The 14,046-nt window shown below is 45.7% G+C and overlaps 1 long non-coding RNA gene across 2 annotated transcripts in view; it reads right to left on the bottom strand.

Annotated features, from left to right (window-relative positions):
* Nucleotides 1–14,046, bottom strand: part of LOC144762627 (uncharacterized) — a 169,913-nt gene that overhangs the window by 65,183 nt on the left and 90,684 nt on the right. For both annotated transcript variants that reach the window (XR_013596114.1, XR_013596115.1), the window contains exon 2: nt 5,310–5,445. This is a non-coding gene — a long non-coding RNA (uncharacterized LOC144762627). The remainder of the gene's footprint in view (nt 1–5,309; nt 5,446–14,046) is intronic.

Below are 14,046 nucleotides of genomic sequence, written 5' to 3'. Positions count from 1 at the left end.
CTGCCAGCTCAGCGAACCCCAGCCAGGCCGCCGACAACCTCACGAAGTGGATCAGCAACTGCGCGGACGAACTCGCCCCACTGAGGACCCCGCCTAGCAGACCCGGCAGCAAGAAGGCCCCATGGTTCACCGACGAACTCAAGAGCTCCAAGAAGAATTGCCGAGCCCTCGAGAAAGTCTGGAGAAGGGAACCGACACCGGACAACAGGACCTCCTTCAAACTTGCCACCCGGAAACACCACCAGCTGATCCGCGCCGCCAAGAAAACAGCATTCAAGGACCGGCTGGACAACAACGCACACAACTGCAAGGAACTCTTCAACATCGTGAAAGAGCTCTCCAACCCCAGCGCAGGAAACAACGACATCACCCCATCGCAAGACCTCTGCAACTCCCTCGCTTCATACTTCCACAACAAGATCGCGGACATACACAACAGCTTCAACAACCAACCAACGCACACCATGACCGCAGCAACGCCACCCACCACCACCCTCCACGCCTGGACCCCGATCAGCACCGAAGACACCATCCGCACGATGAACTCCATCCACTCCGGATCACCAACCGACCCCTGCCCTCACCACGTCTTCAACAAGGCCGACGCTGTCATCGCACCCCACCTGCGAGACATCATCAACACATCCTTCGACACCACCATCTTCCCTGAGAGCTGGAAACACGCCGAACTCAGCGCTCTACTCAAGAAACCAACAGCGGACCCCACCGACCTCAAGAATTACCGCCCCATCTCGCTCCTCCCGTTTCCAGCCAAAGTCATCGAGAAGACCGTCAACAAGCAGATGGCCACCTTCCTCGAGACGAACGGATCCCTCGACCCCTCACAGTCCGGCTTCCGAGCCAACCACAGCACCGAGACCGCCCTCATCGCCGCCACCGATGACATCCGAGCCCTGATGGACAATGGAGAAACAGCGGCCCTCATCCTCCTAGACCTCTCCGCGGCATTCGACACGGTCTGCCACCGCACCCTAGTACGGCGCCTCAGCAACATCGGAATCCAGGACAAGGCGCTGGAATGGATCATCTCCTTCCTCGACGGAAAAACACAGAGAGTCCGCCTACCACCGTACAAGTCAGAGGCCTCCAAAGTCATCTGCGGCGTCCCCCAAGGATCATCTCTGAGCCCCACCCTCTTCAACGTCTACATGAGCCCCCTCGCGGCCATCGTACGCAAACACAACCTCAGCATAATCTCCTACGCCGACGACACCCAGCTGATCCTCTCCCTGACCAACGACCCCGCCGCTGCCAGAGCCAACCTACACGAAGGGATGAAAGAGGTAGCCGAGTGGATGACGACCAGCCGCCTGAAACTGAACTCGGACAAGACGGAGGTCCTCATCCTGGGCTCCTCACCCTCCGCCTGGGACGACTCCTGGTGGCCTCCCGCCCTGGGCACCGCACCCAAACCGACAGACCATGCACGCAACCTGGGCTTCATCCTGGACCCCTCCCTCTCCATGACCAGGCAAGTCAACAACGTCTCCTCGGCGTGCTTCAACATCCTACGCATGCTACGGAAGATCTTCTGGTGGATCCCCACCGAGACCAGGAAGACCGTCACCCAGGCCCTCGTCACCAGCCGACTGGACTACGGCAACGCCCTCTACGCCGGTACCACCGCCAAGCTCCAGAAGAGACTCCAGCGGATCCAGAACGCCTCAGCCAGACTCATCCTCGACATCCCGCGAACCAGCCACATCTCCGGACATCTGAGAGACCTTCACTGGCTCCCCGTCAACAAAAGAATCACCTTCCGCCTCCTCACCCACGCACACAAAGCCCTACACGACCAAGGCCCGAGCTACCTCAACAGCCGAGTCAACTTCTACGCTCCCAAATGCCACCTCCGATCAGCCAACCACGCCCTCGCCGCCGTCCCCCGCATCCGAAGAGCGACTACAGGAGGGAGGTCCTTCTCCTACCTGGCCGCCAAGACCTGGAACTCCCTCCCGACCGACCTGCGCCTGACCCAAGACCACCTCTCCTTCAGGAAGAAGCTGAAGACCTGGCTGTTCGAGCAGTAGCGGCACCCCCCCCCCCCCCCCCCCCCCCCCAGCGCCTTGAGACCCTACGGGTATGTAGCGCGCTTTATAAGTGTCACTGATTGATTGATTGATAGAGGGAGCTAGGGTGGGAGCTCGGCGGCGGTGAACCTACGCGGTCACCGTCTTGCTTTCCTCACTGCACTAGGTGCATTCTCAATGATTCATACTAAGGAAAATTATTTTTGAAAGCGCATTACACATTAAGGGACACATTTGTACGTTTTGATACAATGTGGCATTGTACCCAAAGTTGTTTTCCGGCATCGATAGGAGAGAGTAAAACAGCACCATATCTACTAAGGTATGACGCCAGTTTTGTCTCTCCCTGGTGCACATTTAGCTGCCTTGCGCCAATGCACACAACCATGCACTTTGGTGTATGGGTGTGTGTGTGCTTGTGTGTGTGTATAATGTCAAGCGTAGGTTTTTGTAGTAGAAGGATACCCTTCTGTACAAAAACTATGCTTGAACATAGGTATAATATTTTTATCACTGAATGTATGCTGTAAAGTGCTGTACATGCGTAAAGTTAAAAAAGTTTAGAGGAAAACAAATTTTGCTCATTCTTTATGCCTGCCTCAAGTAGGTGGATGTACATTTTGGAAAAAAAGTATTATCTACCTTTTTTTTTTAATATAAATAATGGTCGGTACAGGTGGTTACAAGCTAAGTACAGGCATATTTATAGTGCTGGGAAGGCTCGCTGGGAGAGGGAGCTGGGGAGGGTATTTAGCCATAAGGAATGGGAGGGCATCTATTATAGGGCTCGACACTCTGCATATCACATGGGACTCACGGACACATTCACTAAAGTTGCAACCTACTGGTACTATACGCCTGAGCGGCTGCATGCGATGAATCACTCTAGAGAGGCGACATGCTGGCAAGGTTGTAGTCAGACAGGCACTCTAGTACATTTGCTTTGGGAATGTGTCCATCTTCAGGAGTATTGGAAACAAATCCTGAATGAAGTTGATGCATATTTTGATACGGAGATCCCACGATTCCCCTCTTACGTACTGTTAGGCCTGCCGACCCCAGTCACATATCCGCTGTGCTCCCACAGGGGCCGCCTGATTGCTATTGCTCTGGGCTCCGCCATTCAGAATATGCTTTCCCATTGGCGCTCCACACACGTCCCCACATTTCAGGGCTGGCTCCATCGCTTGTGGCACGTGTTGGGTATGGAAAAGCTTTCCCTGACACTGGCAGGAGAGGGTACTAAGTATGCAGAGGTGTGGCGGCGCTTTCTGTCTCTACTGGCCTCGGAATTTCAGGAGGTCACCTGCCCTTGCTACCTGAGCTTATTGCGCCTATCCGATGTGGAACAGCCGAAGACGGGTTAATGGGGATGTGCTCTTGGATGACTTTCGTGGTGGACTTGGAACGAGGGAGGAGGGTGGGAAGAGGAGGGTTGGGTGGGTGTTTGGGGGTTTTGCTTGATTATGTTTTTTCCTCTATTTAATGTTGGTTGCTTGCACATACACCGGGCCTCTTTCTGCAGCGTGGCTTGGGCCTGTCCATTTCTTTTGAGCCTTGTATCTCGCAATGCAATGAGTATTGGGGGCTATGTGGTTACATGTTTTTCACGTATGTGCTATGATCTGTCAATAAAGAGATTTAATACTAAAAAACCATGGTCGGCTGTATGGAAATGAGAGGTGGGCAAGCCACCGAAAGCTCATAACGAGTTGAGCTTTGGCTTTTGCCTGCCACCCTACGTCTACCCAGGATGGGGTGTTACAGTCAGAGCTGCTGACTGTGGATCTGGGGAACCAGGTTAGAGTCTCCGGGGCCGATTCACAGAACTAACTTAAGACAAAATCCTAAACTTACTAATTTTGGTATTCACAGAAGGCATTTAGTAGTAGTAAAGTTAGGATTTTGTCTTAAATTTGACTTAAAACAAACTTAAGAAAGACTCACGACAGACTCACGACAGACTCAAGACAGACTCAAGACAGAATCCTAACTTAAGTCTGTCTTAAGTCTGTCTTTAGCCTGTCTTAAGTCTGTCTTAAGTAGTCTGTCTTAAGAAGTCTGTCTTAAATCTGTCTTAAGAAGTCTGTCTTAAGTCGGTCTTAAGTCTGTCTTAAGTCTGTCTTAAGACTAAATCCTAACTTTACTACTACTAATTGGCTTCTGTGAATACCAAAAGTAGTACGTTTAGGATTTTGTCTTAAGTTAGTTCTGTGAATCGGGCCCACTGTGTCAGCTCAGCATCCTGTGATTCCGGGCCTATCACTTAATCTCCCCATGCCAATAAACAATGCATGTGATCTTGTGCAATGTACCTGGTGCTAATATAAAGTGCTCCAAAACCTTCAGGTCACATTTGCACTATATTTCAAAAACTGTAGAAAAATGCACTTGGAGGTAAAAATAAAGCCTTAACATAAAAAAGACGAATAGATAACCATTTACTGGCTGATTTGTACAAACTGAAACCAAAAAACCTGAATAAATTGTGGCTTCCCCGCTTAAACTGTGTGTTCTTGGGCAAATATTTTATTTCACCCAAAATCGTTTCCCTTCATTATCACCTATGAAAGCTCATTCAAATATCAGAGTTCAGACTACCCATGGTAAAAATGATCACTTTTAACAAGTACTTTTCGGTGAAGTTCTTTAACGTGCCTTGTTAATGTCAGAGCTTCCACATCTTAAAGAAATACAAATTTTTGTATTTTGAAGAGACTTTATCATATTTGACATGATATTTGTTGTATGATTTACATAGCAAATATTTTCAGGGCGTGGCTCTTGCATGGGCTGTAAGATCCGAACCAGACCCTTGGCTCTGCTCTGACTCGGCTCTCCCTGTCAATTTGTTGGCACGCTCACCTCTAATGGGAATGCCCAGATACAATCCATGCAACATACACTTGCTGCAAAAGTAGCGCTTAGCTATACTTTGCTTTATGTTAGGTAAATGTCCAACGCAAATCAGGATGTGTGTTGGAAAGTAAATTACAGCACAACACTTTGTCCGTGACACAAGTCTGGGGGAAAAAGTTATTAAGTTTCCCCTTAAAACTTTTTGCACATTTTGTGGCAGTCTATCTTATACTGTGTGCAGCCTGTAATACTTTTTAAGTTGTCCAACATATTCACAGTGCTTTCACCCCCAGGCTGGGACCTCATAGATCTATACACACACAGTCAAGTCAGACAAGTCAGGTGTTCCAAGTGCACCAATCAATTATATGTACAGATATCTGAATTAATCATATTTACCTAGTGGTGGGTGATCCACTGAAAGGTCAAGCAGGCTCGAGCCTGAAGCCGGCCCTGGGTGAGGTCAGGGTTGTGCTGTAATCTCAATCCCAAAACGAGCCAATTTTTCATGTGGCTTCTGCCTCCCACCTCCACTCTACCATCATGCACAAAAAGATAAAAACAAAACATTAACATTGTAGGTAAAAAGGAGAGACAAATAAATACCGATTTAATTGCTGATTCGTACAAAGTGAAATCAGAAAACCTGGCTTAATCATGGCCTCTCTGCTTAACCAAATTGTGTGATATTCTGCAAAATTTTTGGTTTTTTAGACATCTTAGTTTTTCTTCACTATTGCATATGAATGAGTTCAGAGTACCAGCTTTACAAAACCTCTTCTGTTTCAGTTAATAGACGATAATGTTGCTCTATTTATAAGAATATGGTCTGCATAAAGGATTCACGTGACAACTGTCAGGACAGGAATGGTTCTAATTTTATGTTTAAATAATGTCACTTTTAATAAATACTTCACAGTGCAATGCTTTTTTGAATTTTGAAGAGACTTTATCATATTTTATATGATGTTTGGTGCATGATTTTCATGGCAAACATATTCAGCTCTCAGCTTGGGCATAGGTTCTAAGAGGCAAGCCAGACCATTGGCTGTGCTCTGACTCAATTTGTTGGCTCGCCACTTCCATATTACCAAACTGAGCTTTACTCTCAGAACAACTGATTTCCCGTAGAACAGAGAAGACCAAAATATGTGACACCATTGACTAAATTATGCAGCAGTAAAAAGCAAATTGCGCAGCATAATGTGACTCTTTTTGTGATGGTATTCCTTTATTACATTGCCATTTTTAGGTCGAGCCTGAGTCAGCATGCATGCGCTGCTATGGCGATCTTCTGTAGAAGAGTATGGAAGAGAAGCCCCGCCCACATTTTTCATTGGCTTGTGTCCTTGTCCTTCATAAATGCTGGCCTCTGATTAGCAATTTGCTTGTTAGTCCCTCCTTATCTTCATTTGTAACCTCCCATGGCTAATGGCCCCTTTACTTTGGTTGTTACACAGTACATCTTTTTAAGTCTGCAAGCACTACTTTATTTTTTTCTCCTCTAGTTTTTCCTACTGCAGGCATGACATGCTTTCCTGCAACATTCAGCGTGGAGTTTAATGAAAACTACTTTCTCTTTCTGCCTCTCACCTCCCTTTGTCCAGCTCCTTAACTGCGACCCCAGCACCAAGAGCAAAACAATAAACACAGCCCGGGAGTCTGCAGATTATGCCCATCCGCCTGACCCCTTCGGCGCTTTGTGTGCTCTTTGCAGTACTGTTACTTTAACTGGCTCATTTGTTGCTGAAAAAAGCACAATTAAAAAACGGGAAGGCCGGACTCTGCCAACCAAACTCTGCACTCTTCTTTCTCTGCTGGACAGCAGTTCCCGCGTTCAGTTAGATGCTAATATTTCGTGGGCTCATTTCACAGAGCGCTGTGTTGGGCTTTGTGCTGCTTGACTCTTCCGTTTCCGGCTGTGAACTTTCGCTTTGTTTCCAAGGAGCTGCAATTAAATGGAGCTGGTTTAAGAAGTTATGAGGGACGTTATCATCTCAACGCAGAAATAAATCCCGGAGGAGACGGAGAACAGTTCGTTATGTGTAGCTGCTCACGTGTGGAATTTATCAATAACACTCTGGAGGCATTTGCCATTTTGAAGTGCCCAGACACCCGCCTGACTGCTGTGGAGCACGAACACACAATCATCTTTCATGGGGACGCCCGTGGCTGTATGCATAAGGTATGTGCGCTGTCTTCTGCCGTGGCTGAACCCTTGCGCTCTTCTCAGAGCTGAGGGACAATTGTGCAAACATATATATATATATATATATATGACATATATATATATATATATTCACTGAAAAAACCATAGGTTATAGACCATATATAGTTAGGAATTAGCATTTACAAAACCTTGAAAATTCACTGAAAAAACCATAGGTTATAGACCATATATGGTTAGGAATTAGCATTTACAAAACCTTGAAAATTCACTGAAAAAACCATAGGTTATAGACCATATATCGTTAGGAATTAGCATTTAAAAAACCTTATTTTACTCACACAAAACCATTGAAATTCCATATATAGTTAGTTGCACTAACTATATATCGCGCACCCGCAATCCACTGCTGATGATGTCACATATTACATCATTCATGACATGGTCAGTGACATCACTGATGACATCACTGATGACATCTCAAATGACATCACTGATGACATCACTGATGACATCTCAAATGACATCACTGATGACATCACTGATGACAACATCCAGTGACTGTGTATTTCTGTAAAGTTAAAATATGTCTTACATATTGAAGAATGAGTGGATGTATAAGTGTCTGGATAAAGGATTTAGTAGGTGCATGACTGACTGTATGAGTGAGTAATTAAATGTGTCTCACTGAGTGCATGGGTTAGTGACTAAACTGTCTTAATTTATCCATCATTATGTCTGTTGTTCTGTAAACTGCTGCGTGTGTTGATCAGTAGCTATATGAGTAACTATATGGGTTATTGATTGGTTGCCCAAGTATTTGTATGAGAGACTGAGTGTGTGTGTGGGTGACTGGGAGGTGTATGACTCTGTTGTGGACACGGATCTGGAGGTGCGAAGAATTAAAATCCTATGCTGATGCCCTGAGAGACATAATGAGCCAGGGGGGTTGGGCCAAGATAAAATGGTTAAAGGACACCAAAAAGCTGTTGGAGAATATAGGACTAGGGGATTGTTGGTCATCCCGCTCAGCCCCTCCAAAAGAAGTTGTCAAGGCGCTTTTTTGGAAATGGACTGCTGAGCGTCTAATCTCTAGCCCAATCACTGCAGGTCCACTGCCACCTTTTTACAAATTAAAGACACTGTGGCCATCGAACCTTACTTGGACTTGATTACTCTCCCCTTTGACCGTGCTCTTTACTTTAAATTTAGAGTTGGTTCCCTCCCGCTAGGTGCCCTGGTATCGAAATGGTCAACAGCGGATCGCACTTCTCCCAACTGTGCATGTTGCCCGAGTAAGATTGAGTCTATTGCGCACGTCTTATTTGAATGCCCGGATTATGCAAGGCCTAGGAGCTCTTGGCTGAAACCACTCTGCCGTAACATGGGCACACGCAGTCATTTAGTAGCCTTGCGTATCCTAAGCACGGACACTTCCCCCCCCATAGTCTGTGGAATAGCTAAATTTTTAAAGCAGTTTTGGCATATTCGATGTAAGAGATTGTCAGTAGCTGTTTAATCCTTGTTTTAGCTAATTTATTAACGGACTTTATATCCTTTTATCACTTTTTAATATTCTAACATTTCTTACTGACTTCTTATGGCATAAAATTTTTGTATACTGTATTGACTGTATTATGTATGTGCTTATAAGATATCTCTGCGTATCGAATAAAAGCTTATGACTGACTGACTGACTGATGACAACATCCAGTGACTGTATGTTTCTGTAAAGTTAATATATGTCTTACATATTGAAGAATGAGTGGAAGTATAAGTGTCTGGATGAAGGATTTAGTAGGTGCATGACTGAATGTATGAGTGAGTGATTAAATGTGTCTCACTGAGTGCATGGGTTAGTGACTAAAACTGTCTTAATTTGTGCATCATTATGTCTGTTGTTCTGTAAACTGCTGCATGTGTTGATCAGTAGCTATATGATTAACTATATGGGTTATTGATTGATTGTCCAAGTATTTGTATGGGAGACTGAGTGTGTGTGTGGCTGGCTGGGAGGTGTGTGACTCTGTGCAGATCAATGTGTACTTGTATCAATGATTGTATAAGAGAGTAAGTATGTGTTAGTATATGTTTGAAAATGTAAGGTGCTCTATGTTTAACTGTATAGACAAGAAAATGGAAGTGTGATTGATTCTTTACAGGACTGACTAGGTGTGTGAGTAACTCCATGGATGAGTGGCAGAGTGTGAGTATCTGTATAGGTGTATGAGTGCATATGATAGTGTTGTAAAGATGAGTGATTGTATGTATGAATGATTGTATGGGTGAATAAGTGAATGTGTGTGTAGACGTAGGAATCAGTGAGTGCGTATGTAGTAACTAGTATTGGTGTGTGAATGGTTTCAAAAATTATACTCTGTATTTAACACTGGGTGTAACAAAGGTTATATTAAAATGTGAGGAGATGTATTGTATTGTCACATGAATGATATCATCAGTGATGTGGTCATTGATGTCAAATGAGATGTCATCAGTGATGTCATCAGTGATGTCATTTGAGATGTCATCAGTGATGTCATCAGTGATGTCACTGACCATGTCATGAATGATGTAATATGTGACATCATCAGCAGTGGATTGCGGGTGCGCGATATATAGTTAGTGCAACTAACTATATATGGAATTTCAATGGTTTTGTGTGAGTAAAATAAGGTTTTTTAAATGCTAATTCCTAACGATATATGGTCTATAACCTATGGTTTTTTCAGTGAATTTTCAAGGTTTTGTAAATGCTAATTCCTAACTATATATGGTCTATAACCTATGGTTTTTTCAGTGAATTTTCAAGGTTTTGTAAATGCTAATTCCTAACTATATATGGTCTATAACCTATGGTTTTTTCAGTGAATTTCAATGGTTTTTTAATAGCAAATATCATAAGCTGTCGAATGTCAAGTACGTGGTAAGTAAAAACATTTTCGTGTTTATGCACACTGATCTCCTTTGAATGCTGCCCCCCACCCCTCATTTCTATTAGGAGTACTCTCTCTTTGCAGATAGTGAAGGGTAGTTAACGCAGGCCTTTGCCCCCGTTGTAATCCGTCGTGCCTGCTTCTCTCTCCATTTGATTGATTGTTCTCTTTGGTTCATTCTCTATTTACAAACAAGCACAGAGTCGCAATACTCTGTTTAGTCTTTGCAGATAGCGAAAAATTGTGTAAAAAAACAAAAGAAATCGAGCAAAATCAGTAGGCCACTAATGGGATCTCTTTTTGACCTCGCTAAAATAGAAACATTAGGAACAACCTGTTGAAAATAGCAATGTGTATGTACATAAGCGGCGTTCATTTGTGTTCACAGTACCCCTTGTTGATTGTTTGAATCGAGCATTGAATTGTTCGAAGTTGGTTCTCTTAAGGATCTTCTCTGCCTGCAAACGAGGAAGAATAGGAATATTCTCTCTCCCTTTGCAGATAGTGAAGGGTAGGTAACGCAAGCCTTTAACACGTCGTACCTATTTCATTCCTCATTGATTGATTGATTGTCCGAACATTGACTGTTTGGGAATTAGTTCTTTTTGGAGGTATTCCCTGTTTGCAAATAAACGTAGGAAAATCTTTGCAAGTAGTGAAAGGGTACGTAATGCGGACCTTTCTCCCCCGTTGTAATCTGTCATGCCTATCTACTCCCCACTGATTGATGCACCTGTTTCACCCGGACCATTTACTAGAGATAGGTCATCTGGCCCGACAAGAGAGCACCCCTAGTGAAAAGGACATATGCAATAATAACGAAGTGATCACTGTATCCTGTTAACAGAAACTTTAGCATGAAACAACCTGGAAAGAAAAGAATAGGAAAACGAAAATCAGTAGGCCACTGATGAACTTTTTATTAAATAACAAACAAAGAAACGATAACAATACGTAATGATAAAACCTATTATTGTCCTAGAAACAAGAAACGTTAGAAGTAAGCCCGTAATAAGAAACCTGAAAACATCGCCCCTCACTGCCCCAAAACGTGTCTGTCCCACCGCCTGCCACGGCCAAATAACGGCAAACTGGGAAAGATAGAAGTCAGCAGACATCCGCCCCATTCTAGAAACTTCCAAAGGGCAACAGGTTTTCGGCTACGCCCAGCCGGAAGCAACACATATAAGGCGGGTCCTGCTGCCACGCCTCGGCCAGGAGATCATCACGTAGGGTGTAGCCGGAGGAGAGGCCGAGGCCAGCGGGACCCGGCCAGGGGGATTGACAACACTGGAGAGTTTTAGGGGGGGGGGAATGTCCGTGTCCTCGACCCTCCCCTCTCTCTCCCAGTCCGGCCGCGGTGGCCCTTGAGAGTTGCAGGTTGTCCCTCCACACTCTCTCCCGGTCCGGCCACCAACGGCCGGGGGCTGGGGCCGACGGGATCCGGCTGCAGCCGATGAGCCAAGGAACCCGTTCATGGGGCCAGAGCAAAGGGCGTCCGGCCGCCATCCACCGGAGGTCCGGCCCAAAGACGGACGGGACATTTCTTCTTTCTTGAATAATTGCTGCAACAACCCTGGGGGGGGGATGTCTTGCACATGCCTCCGACCCCCCCCCCCCTCTCGTCCTCATCGCCTGGTCCGGCCATAACAAATCTCAAGCGAGACGCCGTGGGGTGCACTGGGAGGGAGAGACGGTGCGAACAGGCCTCTCCCGCCTCCCCAGGTGGAGGCTTCCCACCTGCACCCTCAGCGCTCCAGGCGCCCGGAAAAGGGTTCTTCCACTGTGGCGATGCTGCAACGTCTCGCCCGGCAGGGTGGAGCCCGTCCGCTCATTTGACCCCGCGATCGCCAGTAGCTACCGAACTCTCAAAATGGCGGTCGACCTGGCAAGAGCGGGCCCAGCATAAAGAAATGGCCCGGTCACTGGTTGACTCCACCACCGTAGTCCTCCACCACCTTGAAGATTCTAGAGGAGCCGCGGGAGTCCCCGACCCCCGCAGACACCCCCGATGGGGAATGACTGCCATGATCGCCCGTGGAGTGACGAAACTGTAGCCGCAGGACGTCGGCACTCCCATGCTGGCGCCAGCCTCAGTTTGAATGACTAGAATCCTGCAGACCTCAGTTCCGGTGAAAGCACAGTGTGACCCGGTAGGAAAAATTGTTGCACCCCCTCCCCTTTTTGACTGATGGTTCAAACCACCGATCCTTTCCTTTGCCCTTTTAACGGAACTTTGGACTGCCTCCCCCCCCCCCCGCGGCACCCCACGCCGTTATTTGCTGGGCGGCAACTTACTAGACATCACCTTCGTGCCATCTAGATTTCAGCGCGTTCTGCTGCCTTGGAACTATTCGCACAACAGACTGCTACTGACGACCCACCCCCAGGCAACATCTTCTGAATTTTCATAATTTGAAAGAACTAGTAACATGTCCTCATCAGGAATTTCCTCTTCAATCATCTCATCAGGAATCTCCTCATGAAAAGTCTGCAATGATGATTCTTGTAACTCTATGGTCTCCAAACATTCGATAAATTCGCCATCAAGAGATTGATCAAAAAAATCATTCAAGTCATCTCCTCCTTGTGAGAATATTTCATTATTGGTGCTGTCAATTTCATTAAATGTAGTGGATAATTCAAAAGAAATTGCCACGGTCTCTTCATTGTTTAAATGTTTTTACTGTTTTTGTTTTGTTGTATATATTTATAAGTTATTAAAGTTTTATATTCCTACTACTTTGTTGGAGTGCTATATATTTTTAATGTGACACATAATTGTAAAAACTTTGATGTACAAAGAGTCATCCCTGGAATCTTCCGCTTCAGGCTCGGTCCCCTCCCCAATCACAATACAGGATGGTTTTCAGATAGTATGAACACGTGTGGTGTGACGGATCTCATCGGGTGTGGGCCTTGATCTACTATAACTCCTTTGAAGAGGGGTGATTCTTTACAGCTGGGGCCATAAACTACATCTGCAGGGCTAGCTGATAGCCTAGGACCGGCCTGGACAATCGGACACAGAAGAAGAGGAGTGTCAGAGGGTGCGGTAGTGAATAGGGCGAAAGGGAGGTGTCGGGCGGGCACAGAGTGTGATTCTCAGGGAAGAGCAGCGCAGATGGGGGAAGGTTTATTGCCCATGCATAAGACAGAGAGCGGGGGTGAGCAGTGCCTGGGGAAGATGCTTGCGAGGGTGGGGAGCCATGCTACGAATCGACAGCGTGCAGAGAGTGGGTCTGGTCAAGGCATCTAAAATGGCTGCCGTGCACAACAAAAGTGTGGCATTTCAAAAAAGGCAAGATGGCGCAGACAATGTTTTTCAACACTTCCTCATTTCCTTCGAATCGAACGTTAACAGACGTTGGTGCATATTGCCAAATTTAAGCGATATTTATCGCTAACGATGCTTAGCAACGAATTTTTTTACCGCTAAGCATCGTCAGAAATTATCGAAGATAAACCTTGCTATTATCAAGGTTTATCGCAAATGCGATAAAAAACGGCCGCAATGCATGAATATCGCTAAAAAGTCAGCGATATTCATGCATTACCGAGCTAATGCTCTTAGCCATGTTATCCACCTCCCATTGGATAACATGGCTAAGAACTGCTCAGGGCAGGTGTTAGTTTTGGGAGATATTCGCGCTTAGGGCGAATATCTCCAAAAGTTGGTAATAGGAGATAGATATCTTGCATGTTGTAATGCAAGTTATTGTGGTATATGGAACTCATACCATAATCTCTCAGGAAAGCAGAAACTGATCCTTTTGGGACCGCCTGAGAAGGCCTAGGGGGTGAGGGGTACTCTACTTTGCCCCCTTTTCACGTTCCGAACTATTTTATTTTACTCTCTTCTGTAATTACACAAAATGGCAGCGATAAGATGCATCAGAGACAGACAGTGAGAGAAAGGAGGCCGGAGATGAAGAAGAGATGTCAAATACACATTGGAGATAATATAGTGGAAGAAGGAAAGTAAATATGAGTAAACTTACCATGTAACATAAAAATGTTCCACTCTATACTATAA

The sequence above is a fragment of the Lissotriton helveticus genome, chromosome 6 (assembly GCF_964261635.1).
Source record: "Lissotriton helveticus chromosome 6, aLisHel1.1, whole genome shotgun sequence".
NCBI classification, from domain to species: Eukaryota; Metazoa; Chordata; class Amphibia; order Caudata; family Salamandridae; genus Lissotriton; species Lissotriton helveticus.
This window is presented reverse-complemented; position numbering and strand designations above follow the sequence as displayed.